General features: G+C 37.2%; 1 long non-coding RNA gene across 1 annotated transcript in view; it reads right to left on the bottom strand.

The window, feature by feature from the left end:
• LOC134759970 (uncharacterized) overlaps nt 1-20,194 on the bottom strand; it is a 101,071-nt gene that overhangs the window by 12,619 nt on the left and 68,258 nt on the right. The window lies entirely within an intron of this gene.

The raw sequence follows: 20,194 nt of genomic DNA, 5'->3' as shown, positions 1-20,194 counted from the left end.
TCAAAATCAGCAAAAAGAGACAAGATCATATAATAACAAAGGTGTCAATTCAGCAAGAAGACATAACAATTTAAAACATATAAGCATCCAACACCAGTGCACCTTAATATATAAAGCAAATATTAATAGATCTGAAGACAGAGAGTGCAATATAGTAGCAGGGGACTTTGACACCCCACTTTTAGCAACAAACAGGCCATCTAGAGAGAAAATCAATGAAGAAACTTTGAACTTAAGCACTCTTTTAGACCAAGTGAACCTAACAGTCTATACAGAATATTCCATTCAACAGCCACAGAGTACTTCTCAACTGTACATGGAATATTCTACAGATAGATTATATGTTAGGTCACAAAACAAGTCTTAACAAATTCAAGAAGACTGAAACAATATCAAATACTTTTTCTTACTATAATGGTATAAAACTAGAACTCAATAACAGAAGGAACTTCAAAAAATTCACAAATACATGGAAATTAGACAACAGACTCTTGAACAACCAATGGATCAATGAAGAAATTAAAAGAAAATCTTAAAAATGTCTGGAGGCCAAATGCAAAAGAATGGAAATCATAACAGTCTCTCAGATCACAGTGCAATCGAATTCAAGCTCAGGATTAAGAAACTCACTCAAAACCACAAAACTGCATGAAAACTGAACAACCTGCTCCCGAGTGACTACTGGGTAAATAACAAAATTAAGACAGAAATAAATAAGTTCTTAGAAACCAATAAGAACAAAGACACAACATACCAGAATCTCAGACACAGGTAAAGTAGTTTTCAGAGGGAAATTTATAGCACTAAATGCCCACAAGAGAAAGCAGGAAAGATCTAAAATCAACACCCTAACATAACAATTAAAAGAAACAAAGAAGCAAGAGCAAGCAAATTCAAAAACTAGCAGAAGACAAGAAATAACTAAGATCAGAGCAGAACTGAAGAAGATATATACATGAAAAATGCTTCAAAAATTGATGAATCCAGGATCTGATTTTTTGAAAAGATCAACAAAATAGACCATAGCCAGACTAATAAAGAAGAAAAGAAAGAAGAATCAAATAGACACAATAAAAAATGACAAAGAGGATATCACCACTGATCCCACAGAAATACAAATTACCATCAGAGAATACTATGAACACCTCTGTGCAAATAAACTAGAAAATCTAGAAAAAAATAAATAAATATCTGGACACATACACCCTCCCAAGTCTAAACCAGGAAGAAGTCAAATCTCTGAATAGGCCAATAACAAGTTCTGAAATGCAGGTGGTAATTAATAGTCTACCAACCAAAAATGAAGCCCAGGATTAGATGGACTCACAGCCGAAATCTACCAGAGGTACAAAGAGAAGATGGTATCAATTCCTTCTGAAACTATGCCAAACAATAGAAAAAGAGGGAACCCTCCCTAACCCATTTTATGAGGCCAGCATCATCTGGATACCAAAACCTGACAGAAACACAATAAAAACAGAAAATGTCAGGCCAATATCCCTGATGAACATCGATGTGAAAATCCTCAATAAAACACTGGCAAACCGAATCCACCAAAACATCAAAAACCTTATCCACCACGATCAAGTCGGCTTCATCCCTGAGATGCAACCCTGGTTCAACATACGGAAATCAATAAATGTAATCCATCAATTAAACAGAACCAATGACAAAAACGACATGATTATCTCAATAGATGCAGAAAAGTCTTGCAATAAAATTCAACAGCGCTTCATGTGAAAAACTCCCAATAAACTAGGTATTGATGAAACATATCTCCAAGTAATAAGAGCTATTTATGACAAACTCATGGCCAATATCATACCAAATGTGCAAAAACTGGAAGCATTCCCTTTGAAAACCAGCACAAGACAAGGATGCCCTCTCTCACCACTCCTATTCAACATAGTATTGGAAGTTCTGGCCATGGAAATCAGGCAAGAGAAAGAAATAAAGGGTATTCAAATAGGGAGAGGAAGTCAAATTGTCTCTATTTGCAGATGACATGATTTTATATTTAGAAAACCCCATCGTCACAGCCCAAAGTCTTCTTAAGCTGATAAGCAACTTCAGCAAAGTCTCAGGATACACAATCCATTTGTAAAAATCACAAACATTTCTATACACCAGTAACAGACAGAGAGCCAAATTATGAGTGAACTTCCATTCACAATTGCTACAAAGAGAATAAAATACCTAGAAATACAATTTACAAGGGATGTGAAAGACCACTTCAAGGAGAACTACAAACCACTGCTCAAGGAAATAAGAGAGGACACAAACAAATGGAAAAACATTCCATGCTCATGGATTGGAAGAATCAATATCATGAAAATGGCCATGCTGCCCAAAGTAATTTATAGACTCAGTGCTATCCCCATCAAGCTACCATTGACTTTCTTTACAGAATTAGAAAAAAACTACTTTAAATTTCATATAGAACCAAAAAAATAGCTTGTATAGCCAAAACAATCCTAAGCAAAAGAACAAAGCTGGAAGCATCATGCTACCTGACTTCAAACTATATTATAAGGCTACAGCAACCAAAACAGCATGGTACTGGTGCCAACACAGATATATACACCAAAGGAACAGAACAGAGGCCTCAGAAACAACGCTACACATCTACAACCATCTGATCTTTGATGAACTTGACAAAAACAAGCAATGGGGGAAGGATTCCCTATTTAATAAATGGTGTTGGGAAAACTGGCTAGCCATATGCAGAAAACTGAAACTGGACCCCTTCCTTACACCTTATACAAAAATTAACTCAAGATGAATTAAAGACTTAAATGTTAGACCTAAAATCATAAAAGCCCTGAAAGAAATCCTAGGCAATACCATTCCGGACATAGGCATGAGCAAAGACTTCGTGACTAAAACACCAAAAGCAATGGCAACAAAAGCCAAAATTGACAAATGGGATCTAATTAAACTAAAGAGCTTTTGCACAACAAAAGAAACTATCATCAGAGTGAACAGGCAGAATGGGAGAAAACTTTTGCAATCTCTCCATCTGACAAAGGGCTAACATCCAGAATCTATGAGGAACTTAACAAATTTACAAGAAAAAAACAAACAACCTCATAAAAAGGTGAACAAATAATAAGAACGGACATTTCTCAAAAGAAGACATTTATGCAGCCAACAAACATTAAAGAAAAGCTAGTCTTCACTGGTAATTAGAGAAATGCAGATCAAAACCACAATGAGATACCATTTCACGCCAGTTAGAATGGTGATCATTAAAAAATCAGGAAACTACAGATGCTGGAGAGGATGTAGAGAAATATGAACAATTTTACACTGTTGATGGAAGTGTAAATTAGTTCAACCATTGTGGAAAACAGTGTGGTGATTCCTCAAGGATCTACAACCAGAAATATGATTTGACCCAGCAATCCCATTACTGGGTATATTCTTAAAGGATTATAAATTATTCTACTATAAAGACACATGCACATGTATGTTTATTGTAGCATTGTTCACAATAGCAAAGAGTTGGAACCAACCCAAATGCCCATCAATGATAGACTGGATAAAGAAAATGTGGCACATATACACCATGGAATACTATGCAGTCATACAAAAGGATGAGTTCATGTCCTTTGCAGGGACATGAGTGAAGCTGGAAACCATCATTCTCAGCAAACTAACACAAGAACAGAAAGCCAAACACCACATGTTCTCACTCATAAGTGGGAGTTGAACAATGAGAACACATGCACACAGGGAGGGGAATAACACACAGCGGGGCCTATTGGGGTGTGGGGGGCTAGGGGAGGGATAGCATTAGGAGAAATAACTAATGTAGATGACGGATTGATGAGTGCAGCAAACCACCATGGCATGTGTATACCAATTTAACAAACCTGCATGTTCTGCACGTGTATCCCAGAATTTAAAGTATTAAAAAAAAACTTCCAATAAATGATTTGTTAAATGTTAAAAATTTAATTAATTAAAAAAGGAAAAGAGATGATCTGATGAATTAAAATTTTAATTCATAATTAATTCAAATAAATATTTTTATTATTTTTTATTTGATAAGCTTATTTTTATTGATACATATAGAGATACAATATAATACTTTTTATTGATACAAATACTTTACATATTTATTGGTACATGTGATATTTCTTGCATGCATAGAATGTGTAGTGATAATGTCAGTGTATTTGGCATATCTATCATCTTGAGTAATTATCATTTTTATGTGTTGGGAACATTTCAAGATCTCTCTTCACGCTGCCATGAAATATACAATACATTGCTCCTAACTATTGTCATCCTACTCTGTTATCAAACATTAGAACTTATACCTTCTATCTAACTGTATATTTGTAGCCATTGACCGATCTCTCTTCACTGCCTGCACCTGGCCCAACCCACACACACTTCCCAGCCTCTAGTATCTATCATTCTAATCTGTGCCTTGATGAAGCCAATTTTTTTCAGCTCCTACATATGAGTGAGAACATGGGGGAAATTTGTCTTTCTCTGACTAACTTATTTCATTTAACATAATAATCTCCAGTTCCATCTGTGTTGCTGCAAATGACAGAATTTCATTTTGTTATGGCCAAATAATATTCCACTGTGTGTGTATACCACATTTTCTTTATCCATTCATCTGTTGACAGACACTTAGGTTGATTCCATAGTTTTGCAATTGTGAATAGTGCTGGAATAAACATGGTAGTGCAGGTATCCCTTTAATATATCCATTTCTTTTTCTTTGGATAAACAATAGTGGGATTGCTGAATCATATGTTACTTTTAGTTTTGGAGAAATTTACACACTGTTTTCCATAGTGGCTGTATTAATTTACTGTCCCACCAACAGTGTATGAGTTCACTTTCCTCCACATTCTCAACAGCACCTGTAATTTTCTGACTTTTTAATAAAAGCCATTCCAACCAGGGTAAGGTGATAACTCATTGTAGCTTTCGTTTGCATTTCTCTGATGATTACAGATGTTGAGCTTTTTTTTCATATACCTGTTTGCCTTTGTATGTCCTCTTTTCAGAAATGTCTCTTCATGTCTGTCCTTTGCCCATTTTTTAATGGAATTCTTTTTTTTTCTGTTGAGTTGTTCGAATTTATTTTATATTTTGGATATAAATTCCTTGTCAGATGCATAGTTTGCAAATATTTTTTTCCCATTCAACAGACTGTCTCTTCACTCTGTTAACTAATTTTATTTGCATAAGCTTTTTCTTAGGTTGGTGCAAAAGAAATTGTGATTTTTGCCATTAAAAGTAACAGTATAAACTGCAATTACTTTTGCACCACATTAATAGTTTAATATAGTGCCATTTATCTTTTGTTTTTGTTTTCTGTGCTTTTGAGGTCTTATCCATAAACTCTTTGCCTAGACCAATGTCCTAAAATGTTTTCCCAATGTTTTCATCTAGTAGCTTATAGTTTTATAAAATCTTATATTTAAGTCTTTAGTCCATCTTATTTTTTTATGTTATGAGAAATGGGGTCCAGTTTCATTCTTCTGCATATGAATGTCCAATTTTCCCAGCAACATTTATTGAAGAGCATGTCCTTTTCCTGACATATGTTCTTGATGTCTTTGTCGAAAAACACATTGCTGTATGTAAGAGCAATCAATGGGTTTATTTCTGGATTCTCCATTTTGTTCTATCGTTCCATGTGTCTGGGTTTTTTGTTTGTTTTTTGTGATTTTTTTTTTTTTTTTTTGCCAATACCTTGTTGTTTTGGTTAATATAGCCTTGAAACATATTTTCAAATCAGGTAGTGTGATGATGTCTCTGGCTTTGTTTTTTGTGCCCGATATAATTTGGCTGTGTCCTCACCCAAATCTCATCTTGAAATTCCCATATGTTGTGGGAGGGACCTAGTGGGGGTTAATTGAATCATGGAGCAGGTCTTTCCCGTACTGTTCTCATGATAGTGAATAAGTCTTAGAAGATCTGATAGCTTCATACGAGGGAAGTTTCCCTGCTCAAGCTCTTTCTTTGTCTGCTCTCATCCATCCACATAAGACATGACTTGCTCCTCCTTGTTTTCTTCCATGATTGTGAGGCTTCCCCAGCCATGTGGAACTATGAGTCCATTAAACCTTTATCCTGTATAAATTACCCAGTCTTGGGTATGTCTTTATTAGCAGTGAGAAAATGGATTAATACAGTGCCCATACTGATTTGGTTATTCAAGCTCTTTTTTGGTTCTATACAAATTTTAGGATTGTTTTCTATTTCATGAAAAATGACTGCTATTTTGACAGAAATTACATTGACTGTAGATTTCTTTAAGCAGTATGGTGATATTAGCAGTATTAATTATTCTAATTCATAAACAAGGGATATTTTTCCATTTGTTTGTGTCTTATTCAATTTCTTTTGTTAGGGTTTTGTAATTTTCTTTGTATTTCACTTCCTTTGTTAAATGTATTCCTAGGCATTTTATTTTATTATTTGTAGCTATTGTAAATGGGATTGCCTTCTTGATTTCTTTCTCAGATAGTTTATTATTGGTATATATAAATGCTTCTGATTTTTGTATGTTGATTTTGTATCTTGCTACTTTACTAAATTTATTTATTAGACCTAAGAGGTTTTTGGTTTTTTTTTTTTTTTGGAAATGCCTTTATGTTTTTCTAGGTATAAGATGAAATCATCAGCAAAGAGTGACAACTTGACTTTCTCTTTTCCAATTTGGACACCTTTTATTTATTTGTTTTTTTCTTGCCTGATTGCTCTGGCTTGGATTTCCAGTACTTTGTTGAATAGCAGTGGTAGAAGTGGGCATTCTAGTCTTGATCCAGTTCTTAGGAGAAAGGTTTTCAACTTTTCCCCAGCAAGTATGATGTTAGCTATTGTTTGTCATATATAGTCTTTATTATGTTGAGGTATGTTCCTTCTTTGCCTAGTTTGTTGAGGCTTTTATAATAAAAGGTGTTGAATTTTACCAAATGCTTTTTCTACATCTATTAGGATGATCATAGTGTTTTTTGTCCTTCATTGTGTAATGATATATCACATTTATTCATTTGCATACGTTGAACTATCCTTGAATCCCCGGGATAAATCCCACTTGATCATGGTGTATTACTTTATTGATGTGCTGTTGGGTTCAGTATTTTGTTGAGAATTTTTGAGTCTGTGTTAGCCAGGGATATTAGTTTTCTTTGTTGTTGTTGTTGTTGTTGTATCCTTTGTCTGGTTTTGGTAGCAGAGTAATATAATTTAGATATTTGTCCCTCCACAAATATCTCATGTTGAAACTTAATCCTCAGTGTTTAGGGTGGAGCCTAGTTAGAGGTGTTTGGATCATGGGGGTAGATATCTCATGAATGGCTTTGTGCCGTCTTTACCATAATGAGTGACTTCTCACTCTTTTACTTCCTGTGATAACTGATGGTATAAAAATAGCCTGGCACCTCTCTCCCTTGTCATTCTTTCTCCCTCTCTTGCCGTGTGATATTCTGGCTCCCCTTCACTGCCTATCATGTGTCAAAGCAGTCTGAGGTCCTTACCAGAAGCAGATATTGGTGTCATGCTTTTTGTACAACTTGCAAAACCATGAGCCAAATAAAGCTCTTTTCTTTATAAATTACGTAGCCTCAGGTAATCCTTTATAGCAATACAAATAGACCAAGACACAAGATAATGCTGGCCATATAGAATGAGTTAGGGAGAAACTCCTCATCTTCAATTTTTTGGACTAATTTAAGGAGAACTGGTGTTAGATCTTCTTTGAAAGTTTGGTAGAATTTGTCAGTAAAGCCACATGGTCCTGGACTTTTCTTTTTTGGGAGATGATTACTGATTCAATCTCATTACTCATTATTGGTCTGTTCAGGTTTTCTATTTCTTTCTAATTCAATCTTGGCAGGTTATATGTGTCTAGGGATTTATCTATTTCTTATAGGTTTTCTAGTTAGTGTACAGTTGTTTATAATAATCTTTGAAGGTCTTTTGTATTTTGATGGTGTCAGTTGTAATGTCTCCTTTTTTATTTCTGGTTTTATTTGAGTATCCCCTTTTTGTGATTAGTCTAGCAAGTGGTTCATCAATTTTATTTATCTTTTCAAAAACACCTTTTATTTCATTGATTCTTTGTACTTTTTTTAGTCTCTATTTTGTTTAGTTCTGCTGTGATCTTTATTATTTTTTCCTTCTAGTAATTTTTGAGTTTGATTTGTTTTTGCTTCTCTAGTTCCTTGAGGTACCTCCTTAAATTGTTTAACTCTTTCTACTTTTTTGGTATGTGTTTACTACTATAAACTCCTTTAGCAGTTATTTTGTTGTATTGCATAGGTTTTTAGTGTGTTGCATCTTCATTTTTGTTTGTTTCAAGTTTTTTTATTTCCTCCTTAATTTATTTCTTGACCCTATGGTCATTCAGAAGTATAGTGTTTAATTTCCATGTGCTTATAGTTTTCAAAACTTTTCTCAGTATTGATTTATAATTTTATTTCACTATGGTCTGAGAAGATACCTGATATGATTTTAACTTAAAAAAATTTGTTGAGATTTGTTTTGTGTCTTGACATATGGTCTATCCTGGAGAAATTTCTGTGTGCTGAAGAGAAGAATATATATTCTGCAGCTGTTGGATAAAATATTCTATAAATATCAGTTAGGTACATTTGATCTAATGTGCAATTTAAGTACAATGTTTCACATTAATTTTCTGTCTGGGTGAACTGTCTAATGTTGAAAGTGAAGTGTTGAAGTCCCCAAATATTCTTGTACTGGAATCTATCTCTTGCTTTATATCTAATAACATTTGCTTTATATATCTGGGTGCTTCAATGTTGGGTACATATATATTCAGAATTATATTCTCTTTTTGAATTGATTCCTTTATCATTGTATAATGACCTTGTCTCTTTTTACTGTTTTGACTTAAAATTTGTTTTATCTGACATAAATATAGCTATTCCTGCTCACATTTGGCTTCCATTTGCATGAAATATCTATTTCCATCTCATTATTTTTCTATATGTGTTTTTATAGGTGAGATGAGTTTCTGGTAGACAGAATACAGTTAGGTCATTTTTTAAAATTTGGTTAGCCATTCTGTTTCTTCTAAGGGGGAAGAGAGTAAGTTAGCTGACGGTGTTTTTTTGTTTTGTTTTGTTTTTCCTTCAGCACTTTGAATGTATCATCTCATTCTTTCCTGGCATCTAAATTGTCTGCTGAGAAATTCACTGTTACTGATAAGGATTCCTTTATAGGTGACAGATACTTTTTGATTACTGTTTTCAGAATTTTCTATTTGTCATTGACTTTTGACAGTTTGACCATAATGTGCCATGGAGAAGACCTTTCTACATTGTATCTATTTGGAAATCTTGTATCTGGATGTCTAAATCTCTTGCTAGACTTGGGAAGTTTTTAGCTATTATTTGTTATGTAGTTTTTCTAACCCTTTTGTTGTCTATTCACCTTTTGGGATGCCAAAATTTTAAATATTTCATCACTTTATAATGTCCCATATATCCAGATGTCATGAATGCTTTGCTCATTCTTTTATTTTTTTTTATTTTTTATATGACTTGGTTATTTCAAAAGACCTGTCTTCAAGTTCTGAGATTCTTTGTCTGCTTAATCTAGTCTGTTGTTTAAGCTTTCAAATGTATTTTGTATTTTATTCAATGAATTATTTAGCTCCAGAATTTGTTTGGTTCATCTTTATATCTATCTCTTTGGTAAATTTCTCATTCATATCCTGAATTGTTTTTCCAGTTTCTTTGTATTCTTTTTCCAGAATTCTCTTGTATCTCACTGAGTTTCTTTAGTATTAATGTTTCAAATTATTTCCCCAGGATTTTCTAAATGTCTTTTTAGTTGCAATCTGTTACTGGAGAATTATTATTTTCCTTTGGAGATGTCATATTTTCTTGCTTTATCATGTTTCTTATTTCCTTAAATTGATATCTGTGCACCTGCTGTAACAGTAACTTCTTCCAATTTTTTAAAATTTCTGTCATAGGGGAAGAATTTTTCCTGATGATGTATCTATAATGATAGCTGGGTAGGGCACTTTGGTTTTTATTCTGGGTATGTTCAGTAGTGTAGTCTCTGTTTTCTTTAGCTGTAAACAGTGTCAGTGGTGTCTGTGATTTCCTGATGACTTAGGGTATAATTGTTAGTGGAGGCTGTGATTAGTTTTTTCTGGGGACTGGGATGCTCAGTGGGCCAGTCTTCAGGCCCCAGGAATGGCAGCTGTGGACTGAGAGTGCCTTTTCATGGGACCCAGGGCAGTGTATGCTGGAATTTGCATTGGTGGGTATAGACAGGTCAATTCTTAAGCCTCCAGCTGGCTTTTTTTGATACGAAAATTGGATATGGTGGGTCAAATAGGTGAGTGGTTTCTCAAGCCCCTGGGCAACAAGCATGGCATGGGCAATGACAGTAACAGTAGTGGGACAACCCTCAGGGACCCAAGCAGCCCATGCTGATGTTGGCAGCAGCTGCAATGTGTTGGGTGGGCCATTTCTCTAACCTATAGGTGGTGCATGTGGGTGGGTGCCAGCTACGGGGGTAGTGGCAGGTTGAGTGGGCCTGATTTCAAACCTTTGGAGGAGTTCTCAGGTGCCAGTTAGTAAACCAGGCTGGGTGATTCCTCAAGCCCCTAGATGGTGTGTGAGGGTAACTGTAAGACCCCTGGATGGTATGCTCAGGTACTGGAGGCAGTGGAGCAAAGCTGGGCAGACCTGCCTTCACGCTTCCCCATGGTCCATGCAGGTGCTCCTTGTGATAGGAATGGGGCAATCCCCAGGAAACCAGTGGAATGCTCAAGTAGGGGTGGCCACAGCTGCACTGCAGCCCTGCTACTAGATAAAGGAGGGATGTTATCCCTGGGTGCAGCCATAGGCAGGCAGCTGCTCCTCAGCCCTGCAGCAGCCTGCAGTCTTGGTGTTACACAGGCAGTGGAATTTGTCCTTAGGACATGTGGAAATGCATGGCTGCCTTTCTGCTGGGGGTAGGGGGAAATGAGATTGCTGCCCATGGCTCCTTCCTTGACCCTGGCAGCAGGGCAAGATGTAGGCTGCCAGGGGCTGTGCTTTCAAAATGTTGCTGTGCTGCAGCAGCTCAGGATTTATGGGTTTGTGAGATCCAGTGTGAGCTCTCTCTCTGGAGCAAAGCTTTCTCACAGTCTCCAGGCAGTTCCCTAGAGGCTCAAGAGGGTTGACAGGCTCTCCAACAGTGTATATTACAGGAGTTCATGGAGGAACATGGATTGCTGGGGGATTTTCACTTACTTTTCCCCCTTATTAGGGAGCCACTTCAGATGCCCAGCAGATCCTGGTCAAACAGGCTGCTTTGTTTCCATCTCCTTTCTTGCTGTTAGGACTTCCCTTCACTTTGTTGATTTCCAATGTTCTCTCTTAGATGATCTATATGAAATGTGACAATCTACTTGGTATTTTGGTCCCCTCTATACAAGAGGTGAGTACCAGATACATCTAGTCAGCCATCTTGAAGCCCCTCCTAAATAAACATTTCTTATTCCAAGTCCTACAGATACTGAAACAAAAGATGCAGAGAAAAGATACAAAGGTTGTATACCTAGGTATTTTATTCTCTTTTTAGCAATTGTGAACGGGAGTTCACTCATAATTTGGCTCTCTGTTTGTCATTGGTGTATAGGAATGCTTGTGATTTTTGCACATTGATTTTGTATCCTGAGACATTGCTGAAATTGCTTATCAGCTTAAGGAGATTTTGGACTGAGACGATGGAGTTTTCTAAATGTACAATCATGTCATCTGCAAACAGGGACAATTTGACTTCCTCTTTTGCTATTTGAATACGCTTTCTTTTCTTTCTCTTGCCTGATTGCCCTGGCCAGAACTTCCAATACTATGTTGAATAGGAGTGGTGAGAGAAGGCATCCTTGTCTTGTTCTGGTTTTCAAAGGGAATGCTTCCAGTTTTTGCCCATTCAGTATGATATTGGCTGTGGGTTTGTCATAAATAGCTCTAATTATTTTGAGATACCTTCCATCAATACCGAGTTTATTGAGAGTTTTTAGCATGAAGCTCTGTTGAATTTTGTTGAAGGCCTTTTCTGCATCTATTGAGATAATCATGTGGTTTTTATTATTGATTCTGTTTATGTGACGAGTTATGTTTATTTATTTGCATATGTTGAACCAGCCTTGCATCCCAGGGGTGATACTGACTTGATTGTGGTGAATAAGCTTTTTGAAGTGCTGCTGGTTTCAGTTTGCCAGTATTTTGTTGAGGATTTTCGCATCGATGTTCATCAGGGATATTGGCCTGAAATTTTCTTTTCTTGTTGTGTTTCTGTGAGGTTTTGGTATCAGGGTAATGCTGACCTCATAAAATGAGTTAGGGAGGATTCCCTCTTTTTCTATTGTTTGGAATCGTTTCAGAAGGAATGCTACCAGCTCTTTGTACCTCTTTGTACCTCTGGTAGAATTCAGCCATAAATCCATCTGGTCCCGGACTTTTTTTGGTGGGTAGGCTATTAATTACTACCTCAATTTCAGAACTTGTTATGGTCTATTCAGGGATTCGACTTCTTCCTGGTTTAGACTTGGGAGGGTATATGTGTCCAGGAACTTATCCATTTCTTCTAGATTTTCTAGTTTATTCACATAGAGGTGTTTATAGTATTCTCTGATGGTAGTTTGTACAAGGGCTGTTTAGGACCTCTTCAAGGAGAACTACAAATGAAACAACATTCCATGCTCATGGATTGGAAGAATCAACATCAAGAAAATGACCATACTGCCCAAAGTAATTTATAGATTCAATGCTATCCCCATCAAGCTACCACTGACTTTCTTCACAGAATTGAAAAAAACTACTTTAAATTTCATATGGAAGCAAAAAAGAGCCCGCATAGCCAAGACAGTTCTAAGCAAAAAGGACAAAGCTGGAAGCATCATGCTACCTGACTTCAAATAGTTCTACAAAGCTACAGTAACCAAAATATCATGGTACTAGTACCAAAACAGATATATAGACCAATGGAACAAAACAGAGGTCTCACAAACAATGCCACACATCTACAACCATCCGATCTTTGACAAACTTGACAAAAACAAGCAATGGGAAAAGGATTCCCTATTTAATAAGTGGCGTTGGAAAAACTGGCTAGCCATATGCAGAAAACTGAAACTGGACCCCTTCCTTACACCTTATACAAAAATTAACTCAATATGCATTAAAGACTTAAATGTAAGATCTAAAACCATAAAAACCCTAGAAGAAAACCTAGGCAATACCATTCAGGACATAGGCATGGGCAAAGACTTCATGACTAAAACACCAAAAGCAATGGCAACAAAAGCCAAAATTGGCAAATAGGACTTAATTAAACTAAATTAAACTAATTAAACTAAAGAGCTTCTGCACAGAAAAGGAAACTATCATCAGAGTGAACAGGCAACCTACAGAATGGGAGAAAATTTTTGCAATCTATCCATCTGACAAAGGGCTAATATCCAGAATCTACAAAGAACTTAACCAAATTTACAAGAAAAAAACAATCCCATCAAAAAGTGGGTGAAGGATATGAAGAGGCACTTCTCAAAAAAGACATTTATGCAGCCAACAAACATATGAAAAAGAGTTCATCATCACTGATCATTAGAGAAATGCAAATCAAAACCGTAATGAGATACCATCGCATGCCAATTAGAATGGCAATCATTAAAAAGTCAGGAAACAACAGATGCTAGAGAGGATGTGGAGAAATAGGAACACTTTTACGCTGTTGATGGAAGTGTAAATTAGTTCAACCATTGTGGAAAACAGTGTGGCGATTCCTCAAGGATCTAGAAGCAAAAATACCATTTGACCCAGCAATCCCATTACTGTGTATATAGCCAAAGGATTGTAAGTCATTCTACTATAAAGCCACATATGTTTATTGCGGCACTGTTCACAATAGCAAACAGTTGGAACCAACCCAAATGACCATCAATGACAGAATGGGTGAAGAAAATGTGGCACATATACACCATGGAATACTGTGCAGTCATACAAAAGGATGAGTTCATGTCCTTTTCAGGGACATGGATGAAGCTGAAAACCATCATTCTCAGCAAATTAACCCAAGAACAGAAAACCAAACACCACATGTTCTCACTCATAAGTGGTACTCAAACAATAGGAACACATGGACACAGGGAGGGGAATATCACATACTGGGGCCTGTTGGGGTGTGGGGGGCTAGGGAAAGGATAGCATTAGAAGAAATAACTAATGTAGATGATGGGTGGATAGGTGCAGCAAACCACCATGGCACGTGTATACCTATTTAACAAATCTGCACATTCTGCACACGTACCCCAGAACTTAAACAATAATAATAACAATAAAGAAAAGATACAAAGGGACATTGCGTATTATTTGGGAAGCTGTACCCAAGTCAATTTGTTTTCTACATAGGTCCATCATGTGTTCCCTATTCTATATCATTTACTTTTTTGCAAATTTTCTATAAAGTTTTATTTTTAATAAATAAGTGAACTAGATACCATGTCATGTCTAAAGTCTTTATTTCCTTTTTTCAAGAAGTTCATAAAAGTTGAGTTCAGATCCAGAGTTAGTAGAACAATACTTTCTACTTGACAAACATGAGAATCAAGCCTGAAGCAAAAGGTTTAGAAATGTTTACTCAGGTAGAGTGAGCCCAGCGCCACACATAGAAACAGTCTCTCAACAACAGTTCCATTTGTGAGATATTATGCTGGTGTCTATCAATCTCTTTCAACACAATCAGAAACGGTGCAAGCAAAGAAAGAATGATAATGGAAAAAGCCTGCCTAAACTCTGCCTTTCAGGAAATGTCAAAGAAAACCGGGAACAAGTTAAGCAATGTTTCACTTCAAATCTGCAAACTGCTGGAGTCAGATTAAGCAAGTGAGAAAAGATCACTTTATTTTCCCACCCAGGCAAGAGACTTTAGACATTTACAACTTATAGCTCAGGCAAAAAGAGCAATGTGAATAAGAACTTTTCCTGCAGACAGTTGATAAATCCACAGGTCTCTACAAAAAAAAATGGGTTCTGCTTCACTAAGCAGCCATAACCTGAAGGAGAGCAGGAAAAAAGGAGCTGGCTTATGGTGCTGGAAATTTTACTATTCACGAGAAAATTAACTAAATTTGAACAGAAGCAGGTACAATAACAAGTTGTTAGGGAGAAACTGCTCTTGTCCCATCTTAAAATGGGAAGTGAGATTGCAAAATATCTGAAAGAATCAGTATTCATTCAGGATGCTTGCCCTGGGGATGTGGAAATAACCAGAACCATTAAAGGCACAGAAGTACTGAAGGATTTAAAAGTTCATAAACATAAGAAAAAATCTCTCACAGAGACTGCAGAGGCTCTGCAAAAAGCACTGAAAACTTTTCATCTTTTGGGTCTCTGTCTCCACATCTGTAAAATTAAGACATTGGCCTACCTGATCCCTAGAGGCCTTCCAGCATTAAGATTATACGATTTCTGTGAAGTGCTAAAATTGGAATACACAAAATAAGCATGATAGTATAGGTAGCAGCAACAACAGTCAATGTGCGGAGACATGGGGACTGCCAAGAAAATAACCTCTGATGCTACACAGAGGATAACCACATATAAGGAAGGCTAGTGGAACCCACCTTTAACCCATTCTCTCCAAGATAAATTTTATATAAAATTGTTGATAAATTTACCATGTTCTGGAAACATAATGATGCATACCATGATTTCACAGCAAATGTTACCCTAAGTTCCAACTAATATGGTAGGCTCTGGGCTTTCTCTTCAACCTCACCTCCCTTGCTACTCCCTCTGGGTCATGTTATCTGGCCTATTTTTGTATTTTCTGTGTGTAAAGTGCATCCCCACCTTGATGCTTTTCCGCAGGCTATTCCATCTATTTCTGCTGTCTTCTCTCTCATCATTATTGTATCAGTTCCATCACATCATTTATTTGTCAGTCCAAATTTCATTTAACTAATAAGTTATCCCTGACCTCCCCCACTATTCACTTCATCCCATTGTTCTTGAATTTCTTTCAGAGTACTTACCATTCTTTGAAATTATTGATTTGCTTACACTTTTTCTGTCTTCTCAACTGGACTGTAAGTTGAGTGAGGGCCCAAATATGATTGGCTTGATGTGCTCCTGGACATAATAGATGCTCAAAATACGTTTATAAAATGAATAATTAAGCCACTAGTTAAGAATTAGTATCCCCATTTTATTGTCTAGGAAATATCAGAGAAGAGGTTTAGTAACCTGCACAAATGAACAGCTTGATTAAATAGTGTAAGATTATAACTTAGGACTTTGAATAACCTACTATGATTTGTTTCTAACTTTCTGGAATACTCCATGCAATTGACCCAGAAGCCACCCTTCACCTCTTTTTTGTATTCAGAGCTAATCTTCCAAGTCTATTGGTAACCTCACTCTGCATAAAAGGGTCTAGTTCAAACCTTGTGTTGGAGTGGAGATGAGGTTTCAGGAGGTCTATCTAAGCATAATACTAAGGATAAAATTTGATTATCAATAACCATTAAAAATTATAATTTTTCTGTGGCAGTGAGAAAAGGGAAAGGGACCAAGAGATAAATGGATGTATAATTCATTTGAGAATTGGATATACTTTGGTCTTGGCAGTCATTGGTATAATAATCACAGATTTCAAATTCCATGTTTATTGACACACTGAAATGTTTGGAAGCATGGGCTCTAAAGCCTGGGTCTGGATCCCTTCTTGGCCATTCTCTGACATTGCTATGTGACCTTGTGACATGTCTGTGCATTCACTGTAAACAGGGGCTACTAACAGTACACCTGATGATGATTAAATAGGTTTATAGGTACAGAACTCTTAGATTACAGTCTGGAATAAAGTGAACATCAAACCATTAGCTATCATTATTGTTATCATCATTAGTCTATACTTATGACTGCAAGATCTCACATTGAAAAAGATATCAGTTGTTTAATTTTTAGTTGAGCCCTACTGTATAATAATATCCTTGATGGCTACTGATTTTTCACTCATATATTACATGTACCACCCAAATATCTGTATCTTGAAAAGGAGGACACAGCAAGATGCCTGAATAGAAGGCTACACCAATTATTCCCCCTGCAAAAACACCAATTTAGCAACTACCTACACACACACACAAAAGCACCTTTATAAGAACCAAAAAATCAGGTAAGCACTCACAGTACCTGGTTTTCACTTCACATCGATGAAAGAGGCATTGAAGCTTGTAGGAAAGAGCCTCATATCACCAATGCCACCCTTCCCCCATCTCCTGGCAACAGCCACACAGCACAGAGAATTTGTGCTCTTGGGAGAGGAAAAGTGCAGCAACTGTGAGACATTACATTAAACTCAGTGCTGCCTTGTCACAGCAGAAAGCAAAACCTGGATGAACTCAGCTGATGCCTGTCCACAGAAGGATTATTTAAACCAGCTCTATCAAGAGGGAAATTGCACATCCCAGTGGTCAGAACTTGAGTCCCACCAAGCCTTGCCACTGTGGGCTAAATTGCTCAGGGCCTATAAATAAATTTGAAAGGTACCCTAGGCCACAAGGACTGCAACTTCTAGGTGAGTTCTAGTGCTGAACTGGGCTCAGAACTAGTGGACTTTAGGGGCATGAGACCTACTCAGACACCTGCCAGAGTTCCACCCACCCCCCAACCTCAGGCTGCACAGCTCATGACTCCAAAAGAAACCCCTTTCTTTCACTTGAGGAGAGGAGAGAGAAGAATGATGAGGATATTTGTCTTGCGTCTTGGATACCAGCTCAGCAACAGCAGGATAAGGCAACAACCAGAGTCATGAGTCCCCCATTCCAGGCCCTGACTCCCAGATAACATTTCTAGACACATCCTAGGCCAAAAGGAAACCCACTGCCTTGAAGGGAATCACCCAGCCCTGGGACGAGCCATCACCTTCTGACTAAAGACCCCTTGAACCCTGAATAACTAGCAGCAATACCTAGGTAGTACACCATGGGACTTGGGTGAGATTCTGAGACTTGCTGGCTTCAACTGAGACTCAGCACATTCCAAGGTATGGTAGCTATGGGAGAGACTCCTTCTGCTTGAGAAAAGAGGAGGAAAAAGAAAAGGGACTTTGTCTTGCACCTTAGGTACTAGCTCAGTCACAGGGGTGTGAAGACCAAGAAGGCTATTGGGGTCCCTGACTCCAGACCTTGACACTTGGATGGCATTTCTAGACCTTCTCTGCACCACAGGGAAGCCCACTTCCCTGAAGAGTGAGTCCCAGACCAGGCAGCATTCACTGAAAGTTGACTGAAGAGCCCTTGGGCCTGAAGGGAACATCACTGGTAGTCTGGCAGTACTCCCCACAGGCCTGTGACACTGGTGGCCATGGAGTGAAGCTCCTCTGCCTGTGGAAAGGGGAGGAAGAGTGGGAAGGACTGCATCTCATGGTTTGAGTGTCAGCTCAGTTGCAGTACAGTAGAACACCAGGTTTTTTAGTCCAGTCCCTGGCTCCTGGATGGCACTTCTACACCCACCCAGGGCCTGACAGAGCTCATTGCCCTGAAACAAAGGACATAAGCCTGGCTAGCTTCACCACTTGGTGAGAGTAGAGCTCCAGTGCCTTAACAAACATAGGCAAAGGACAGGTAGTGGGCTTCAGGTCTGATTCATCACAGTCTTAGTGGTGGTGGCCACAGGGGAACTTGTAACACCATACCCCCAGCTCCAGGCAGCTCAGAACACGGAAAGAGGCTATGCTTGTTTGGGACAAAGTAAGGAAAGAGAACTAGAGTCTTTTCCTGGTAATGCAGATATTTCTTCCAGATATTATCCAAGATGACCAAAGTAGTACCTCTATGAGTCTGCAAGAACCACAGCATTACTAAGTTTTGGTGCACCCTAATAGAGATATGGCTTAGATTAAAACAGCCAAGTCATTTTGAATACCTGAAAAGCCTTTCCCAAAAAGATGGGTAGAAAGGAGCCCAGACTGTGACGACTGCAATAAGTATCTAACTCTTCAATGCCCAGACACAAGTAAACACCCACTTGCATCATGAACAACCAGAAAAATACCACCTCATTAAATGAACTAACTAATGCACCAGGGACTAATCCTGAAGAAACAGATATCTTTCAGAGAAATAATTAAAAATAGCTCTTTTGAGGAAACTCAAAGAAATTCAAGATAACACAAAGAAGGAATTCAGAATTCTATCACATAAATTTAACAAAGAAATTGAAATAATTTAAAATAATAAAGCAGAAATTCTGGAGTTGAAAAATATAATTGGCATAAGAAGGAATGCATCAGAGTCTTTTAATGGCAGAATTAATCAAGCAGAAAAAATCGGTGAGCTTGAAGGCAGGCTATTTGAAAATATACAGTAGGAGAAGAGAAAAATGAAAATAAACTGAAGCATGCCTTCAGGATCTAGAAAATAACCTCAGAAGGGCAAATCTAAGACTCATAGGCCTTATAAAGGAAGTAGAGAAGAAGATAGGGATGGAAAGTTTATTCAAACAGATAATATCAGAAAACGTCCCAAACCTAGAAAAAGAGATCAATATTTGAATACAAGAAGGTTATAGGACATCAAGCAGATTTAACCCAAAGATGACTGGCTTCAGGCATTTAATAATCAAACTCCTAAGGATCAAGGATAAAGAAAGGATTCTAAAAGCATCAAGAGAAAAGAAACAACATATGATAGAACTCCAGTACACCTAGCAGCAGACTTTTCAGTGGAAACTGTAGAGGCCAGGAGAGAGTGCCATGACATACTTAAAGTGCTGAAGAAAAAAAAAACTTATACCCTAGCATAGTATATCTGGCAAAATATATTCTTCAAACATGAAGGAGAAATAAAGACTTTCCCAGACAAACAAAACTGAATGATTTATCAACACAGGACCTGTCCTAAAAAAAATGCTAGAGTTCTTCAATCAGAAAGAAAAGGATAAAAATAAGGAAGGAGAAATCATGGGAAGATACAAAACTCCCTGGCAATAGCAAGTACACAGAAAACTACAGAATATTATAACACTGTAACTATGGTGTGTAAACTACTTTTATCTTAAGAAAAACTAAATGATGAACCAATCAAAAATAATAACAACAATTTTTCATGACATAGTACAATAGATATAAATAACAACAACAAAAAGTTAAAAAGTCATAAGGGGACAAAGTTAAGGTGTAGGAT

This window comes from Pongo abelii, chromosome 15 (assembly GCF_028885655.2).
Source record: "Pongo abelii isolate AG06213 chromosome 15, NHGRI_mPonAbe1-v2.0_pri, whole genome shotgun sequence".
Taxonomy (NCBI): Eukaryota; Metazoa; Chordata; class Mammalia; order Primates; family Hominidae; genus Pongo; species Pongo abelii.
Note: the sequence above shows the minus strand (reverse complement) of the source record. Positions and strands in the feature narration are given on the sequence as shown.